The sequence below is a fragment of the Pteropus alecto genome, unplaced genomic scaffold, assembly GCF_000325575.1.
Source record: "Pteropus alecto unplaced genomic scaffold, ASM32557v1 scaffold59, whole genome shotgun sequence".
NCBI lineage: Eukaryota > Metazoa > Chordata > Mammalia > Chiroptera > Pteropodidae > Pteropus > Pteropus alecto.
The window spans coordinates 5,017,305-5,024,010 of NW_006443292.1; the positions used below are offsets into that span (position 1 = coordinate 5,017,305).

General features: G+C 57.1%; 1 long non-coding RNA gene across 1 annotated transcript; it reads right to left on the reverse strand.

Annotated features, from left to right (window-relative positions):
• Positions 1-1,415: 1,415 nt before the first annotated feature.
• On the reverse strand, positions 1,416-6,699 carry LOC112472797. The gene is made up of 2 exons (XR_003043769.1): positions 4,550-6,699; positions 1,416-4,476 (listed from the first exon to the last, which is right to left on the reverse strand). It is a non-coding gene; the product is annotated as an uncharacterized LOC112472797 (long non-coding RNA).
• Positions 6,700-6,706: the final 7 nt, after the last annotated feature.

Below are 6,706 nucleotides of genomic sequence, written 5' to 3' on the forward strand. Positions count from 1 at the left end.
GGACCGGCCTGGGCGGTGACGGGGACGCACCGCCGGCGGGGCGCCCACGTCTTTGGAAACTGCCGTTAGGGGGTTTGCGTGCGTATCTTAGTTTCGTTGGTTTTCTTAATGAAAACGATGATGACGAGCGACACAAGCCGGCGGGACGAGCCCGAGGCCGCACGGGCGTCTGGACGGGTGGGTCTGTGGGGCGACGCGCCGATGAAAAGCCATCTAGCAATCCGAGAGGGTGGCCTCAGCGTCCGGGACCCCCTGCACCCCGCTCCACCTGCCGGGGGACCCCGCTGGGCGAGGGCGGACCACGGTCCTCGGTGGCCGGGGAGGTCCCGTCGAGCTGGCGAGCGCGCGCTGCCCTCTGTCACTTGCTAAGGGGGGACTCCCTCCCCAGGCCTTGTCCCCACCGCAGGCAGCTCCCAGACCGGCTGGTACGTAGCCTTTTCTCTTGCTGCCAGTGTCACGAGCTCCCCGAGACGTGACACTGGAGCCTATTGTACAACCCACGGCGGGCGAGGATGTTCGAGGTGCCGAAGCCCCAGCGTCCCAGGTGTCGTGGGGCCGCGCCCACGTTGGTGGCGGTGGATCTCTGGTGACCCCGTGGCGTCCGAGGCCTCTCCGGGATCCCTTCCGCGCGGACTCGCCTGCGCGCTGCCAGTGTCACGAGCTCCCCGAGACGTGACACTGGAGCCTATTGTACAACCCACGGCGGGCGAGGATGTTCGAGGTGCCGAAGCCCCAGCGTCCCAGGTGTCGTGGGGCCGCGCCCACGTTGGTGGCGGTGGATCTCTGGTGACCCCGTGGCGTCCGAGGCCTCTCCGGGATCCCTTCCGCGCGGACTCGCCTGCGCGCGCGAATGCGGTGTCACCGAGGCCAGTCCGCGTCCTGGTGCCACGAGGCCACCCTGCACGTTTCAGGTGAGGCCCGCGTGTCTTGACGACCGACGTGGGTCCGAGACTCCCCAGAGCCTCCCAGGCCGCAGGCCGTCTGGTGCCCTGTCTGGCTGCTAGGCTGGGACAGTGTTGCTCTGACCCACGTCGCGTAGGGGCTCGGCCAGCCTGGTGACCGCGGTGCCCCCTGGGGGACTGGGCCTTGCCCGCGGGCCCCTCCTCGTGGAGCATGCTGCCCCGATGGCAGATTCCCGCACCGGCTCCCTCCCCACCATCGAGGTGTGTAGCCTTTTCTCTTGCTGCCATGCCAACGTCCCCATTTGCGGGAGGGTGTCATCACACTCACCGCTAGTGGGGCGGGCTGTCAGATACGTTTCCCCACTTCTGGGTGTTGTGGGGCCCCGCTGCTGCGTGTGCCCCCCTAACTTGGCACCCCCGGACCACCAATGGTATTGTTTCCAGGAAACCAGACAAGCTGTCTCTAAAATGCATATGGGGAAAATAAGAAATGCACAAATAATAAGAGCTCTGTCACAAACAAGGAGGGATGGCTGTCCCCATTTGTAATATTAAAAAATATTACACGACGGCATTAATTAGAACAGCATCCGTTGTGTTTTCTAGGGCTGTGGAAACAACGTACCACAAACTGGTGGCTTTAAAAGAATCTATTCTCTCCCAGTTCTGGAGGCTACAAGTCTGACGTGGAGGAGCCTCTGAGGCTCTGGATAGAATCGTTCCTTGTCTCCCTCGTCCCAGCTTCTTGGTGGTGACTGTCAGTCTCTGGCCTGCTGCTGCTGCACTCCAGTCTCTGTCCCTCTGTGTCTCAAGTCTGTCCCCAAATTTCCCACTTAGGGAGGACACCTGTCCTGTGGGAGGAGGCCCGCCCTACTCCAGCATGACCTCATCTTCATTACAGCTTCGATGACCCTATTTCCAAATAAAGTCACATTATGAGGTACTGAGGGTTACAACTCTAAGGTATATTTTGGGGAGCGGGGCGGGGGACACAAAATTCAACCCATAGCACGCATGCGTAGACAGAAGAGCACAGAATAGAAACCGAAATAAACTACGTATATTGTGGGATTCGATCTAAAAATAAAGGTGATCAATTGTATAGCAATTTGGGGGGAAAAAATGAAAGTTAAGGGCTCCCTCTTCCTCCTTCTATCAAAGTCACTTCCGGCAGGATCAAAAGTTTACATGAAAAAATGGATAACGGAAATGGTGAGAATCTTGGAGCGGAGAATGCCTTTCTAAAGATGACACAGAGCCCAGAATCTCTACATTTACTTGTATAAATTAAAGTAGATATGAGGTGACCGTACTGTGAAGTCACTTCCACTCAGTCACGGTTTCTGAGAAAACCACGGGGTGCCAGCCAGTCTGCTGGGACCTGTGTGTCACCTTGGGAGGGCTCATGCGGGGGAAGAAGAACACTGAGGTGTGTGGGCGGCGAAAATTGAGAACGTCCCGCATAAAACGGCAAGGTCTCCGTCCACTCTGCTGGGCCGCGCAGCTGCTTTTCTAAGACTGACTTTGGCTACTGGCCCAGCTCAGCTTAGCTCAGGGATGACTCCCTCCGTCTACACCGCATACCCCTGCCCCCTGCTCATGTAGCACCTAACCAGTCGTAGCTCTCCAGCAACTCTCGGCACCCAGGCGCCCGACTCCAGCTACCCACCAAAAAGAATTGACCCCCACTGGCTGTCCCGGGCTGGATCCCGTTACAAAACCTTGTCTCCACGGAAAGGTGCAGTCACGTTACATCCCTAACTTTTTTTTTTTTTTTTTACGCCCTTCATTTTTAATGTTAGTCTTCCCGACAAGGACCAGCGTTTTGCCATAAATCTGTTCTTGAAGACATCGATTCAGCCTCCTCGCGACTGTTTCTCTTCTGTTAAAATTCTGAAATTTGTCTTAAACTTTAGTGCCAGGATAAACTTTCTCTCCTTGAAGGGGCTGACATCTTTCTTCTTTCTAGACATGAGAAGCAAAAACGCCTTGCGTGGTGTGTGTGCCATGGCACACGCCTCTCCGTGCCGGGCCCACCGGCACCCTGGGGTGGCCACACACCACTGCTGCAGGCCCCCACTCTCCTCGCTCCCCTGGGACGGGCCCTCAGAACAGCATCCGGGGACCGGGATGCTCACACGTTTAAGGAATGAGCCATGGGACACCGATATTCCATGGCAAGTGGCGTCACTGGTTAACAGTACAGGAGAGGAAGACCGTGGGAAAGCGAGGGGCTGCGGAAGTCACAGTGGCAACGAGAGGGATTAGAGACCACGGGGTCAGCGGGCTGCTCCCGGTGGCCCGCGAGCACACGCACAGGGAAGAGGACAGACCGAGGCAGCGATGGTTGATGCGGAGCCCGAGCGGGAACTCAGAGCCCTGAGTTCCCGCATCCCGCAGGGGACACATGGCTGGAGTCCGGTCCAGGGCCTGCTGTCGGGGTGACAGAGTTGCATTGCCAGGCCCATGCTCAACCCCGTCTGGTCCGCGAAGCGCACAGATGGCAAAGGAGTGGGACCCTGAGACACGAGTTGACACCAAGGGGGTGCTGAGAACGTCTCGAAGCGGAATTCGGGGTGTAGTGTGTTGGCGGGAGCACCGGGGAATGGTGTGCCGATCCGGTAGGGATGTCACCTGAAGCCTGCGGTCAAGGTGGCCTAGAGTCAGCACCCGGGGACAGTGACCTGGGCGGACTGCGTGGTGGCCTTCCTGCAGCTGGTACAGATCGGCCTCTTGGGGCAAGAACTGAGTGGCGTGAACATCGAGGCACAAAGAAATATCCAGCACCTTTTTCTAATGTTTCGATGAAGAAATGTCCTCTGAGCCACCTCTGGAAGGCACCCTTAGGGGCGCACGTGGGGGACCCACACAACCCGTTTCTCCTGAGCCTCTGGACCACATTCTTTGTAGGCAAATCCCAAGAGGGCAACCCCACGTTGACTGTGGCTGACAGGGTGGGTAGGTGGGTCGGTGTGAGCCGGGGGAAGAGGGGCGATGAAGGGTTAAGGAGGCCCCCCGAGCTGCTCAGCAGAAGAATCTGGCAGGCTTCTGGAGCCCCCGCCCCTCGTTCCCTCAAGGTCAGAAGCCAGATATGCACAGGCCACGTACCTGGCCCTGTCTGCTGCTTTCCTTGCCCCTCCCCCCCCATGCTCCTGCATGGTTAACTGCAGATGACCATTATGTGACCTCTGGGGTGCATGACAGGTATGGGCGAAGGGAGTTAACTGAGCATGCGCCTGCCCTCAAACTCTTCGGGGCGCAGACGTATGACTGCCCACCTATGGGCACACATGCGCATGCCCGGGCCAAGGCCCACGGTTCAGACGGAGGAGCTGGGAGTTTGGGTGCATCAAGGCTGGAGGGCCCGAAGGACAAACTACGGCCCAGAAAATCTCGGACCCCCAATTTCTCAGCACACTGGATTATTATGGAGCTGCCCGTCATAACTGACTCTCTTCAAGCGTGCTTTGCTTTGCTCTACTTAATAAAATCGCTTCCACTTGCTATTCTTGGCCTTGTCTTTCTTCTCTGAGCAAATTTTTCGTGGGGGATCCAAGGACACGGCCCCAGACACCTAAGCGCCGGTCCCACAGCCGCTGTATGAGCTTCCTCCCGCCGAACCCCAGACTCTTTCAGGACACAGACACCTAAGTGCCGGTCCCACAGCCGCTGTATGAGCTTCCTCCCGCTGCTGTGACAAATGAACCACGAACTGGTGGCTTACAACAGTTCTAGGGGCTCGAGTCCACTTTCGAGGTGTTGGCATGGCCAAGCTCCCCGCGAAGCCTCAGGGAGGACCTTCTCTTGCCTTTGTCAGCTTCTGGCGGCCCCAGGCACTCCTCGGCTGGTGGCTGGACCACTCCAGTCTCTGTGCAATCACCAGAGGCGGCGCTGGTACACTGGCTTCCACAGTGCCACCACAGTGAGCGCCATCACAGTGATGGTTACCTCCTCGCCTTCCCTAACTCCTTTCTCACCTAGGTGAGAAAAAAGCAGCAGCCAGGAGACAGGAGTGGACCGAAGGCAGGAGGAAGCCAGGCCAGCGCGGTCCTAGAAGCTGAGAGTGTTTTTCAAGTGACGTCCAATTTCCGCCAATGACGCTGCCTTAGGTGCTGAGTATCTGTCAGACTTGGTTTTGGTGGGACGCGCGGAGCGGAGGGGAAACCGGACACAGAACAGAGGACACGGGCTGAAGGAGACTAGCGGTCCCTGGCAGCGCTGGCACAGGAGAGAGGCGGGGCCGGTCACAGGAGTGACACCCAGTGTGTGCGCTGCTACGGACGGCCTGGGACCGAGGACGGTCAAGGGCCGCCAGGCCGAGTAAGACGAGACCAACAGCCCCGCTGGAGTGTGAAATCTGACCCAGGGAGCAGAGAGGAACAGATGACAAGCGCGACAGGAAGAGCAGCAGAGGGGACCAGGGCTTTGTTCTCACACGATGAGAAGAACTCCGCGTGCTCAAACGTGTGCTGAGGCGGGGGTCGGAGAGACGGCGGCGGGGGCAGGACAGGAAGGACAGGCACAAGGCGGAGTCTGCGAGGAGGGCGTGGCACCCAAATATGACCGTGCGCGCCGGTCCCCTCACCCGCAGACGCAGGCGCATTCGGCCAAGGACCCATCTCCAGCTGCTGGGCTTTCAGCCCGATAGTCCCCTCACGGTCCCCCACGATCAGGATGGTGCCGGGTCACATGCTGGTCACTGAAAACCTGCCAGCTCGCGCGTGTCCGCAGCACCACTTCCGAGCTGCCGGCAGCCTATGTTGGGCACACACAGTGACCCCAGCTGCAGCCCTTGGCTGAGGCACGGGGGCGTGTCCTGCAGGTTCTGGCCCCGCCTCCTCTTTCAGAGGAGGCCAAGACCTACCGCCCTGGGCAAAGGCCGGCCCCGCGCCTGGAAAAGCTTACTGCCCAAGACTCAGCAGCACACAATGCTTACAATGTCATACTCTGCCCAGCTCACTGTTTCCTTGGCTGGATCAAGGACCTCTTGTCACCTATGCCCCTCGGCTGTGAGGGACACAAGGACGAAGTGATGGGAGACCAGTTACTTACCCCTCTAAGCTTCGGTTCCTGAAAGGCAAGGTCACAGCAGTACGGACCTCAGAGGACTGTAGTGAGGACTGAACGTAAAGTACAAAGAACTGAAACAGCTCGGCACCTCTTAATCCACTCTCCAGGTGGCATGGCCCAGGGACCACCTCCGAAGGTGCCAGCTGCAAGGCGGGCTTTCGGAATTCAGCTACCGCGGAATGTAAGCGGTTTGTTCTCATGTGCTCGTGACTTAAAAATTTCTAAATTTATGGAAAAGTGAGGTTTGAGGGAAATCGGTAACATCTCACAATCTGTACTAAAACACGCACTTCTGCTTCCAAAACGAACAGTCGAGTACTGCTTAACGCACGTTTCTGAGACGGGGCATCACTTGTAAAATTCTTAATCTTTTAGCAGGAAATGAAATGGGACATCTCTTGCAGAGTTAATCCTTTTAGTAAACCTAGTTTTCTTTCCTCCTTTCTTTGGAAAAAAAGGCCCTCTCCCTCAAATCCTGATAACTGCCCTGGCCACTCGGATCCTCTGGCTATTGATAAAGCAGCGTTATCAGCCCATCCTTAAGCGGAAATGGCGTTAAGCCAGGCAAGGCCCTTAGAGTCTGAGAAAGGAGGGGACTTTAAGCCAAAGAAAAGTCTTTTCACTCTTCAAGAAACATATTAACCAAGCCTATTTCCCTTTACTCACTTAATAGGCAAATCGATAATAGAAATTAATAGATATATGATTTAAATAATGAGTTTGTATCTTCTCTT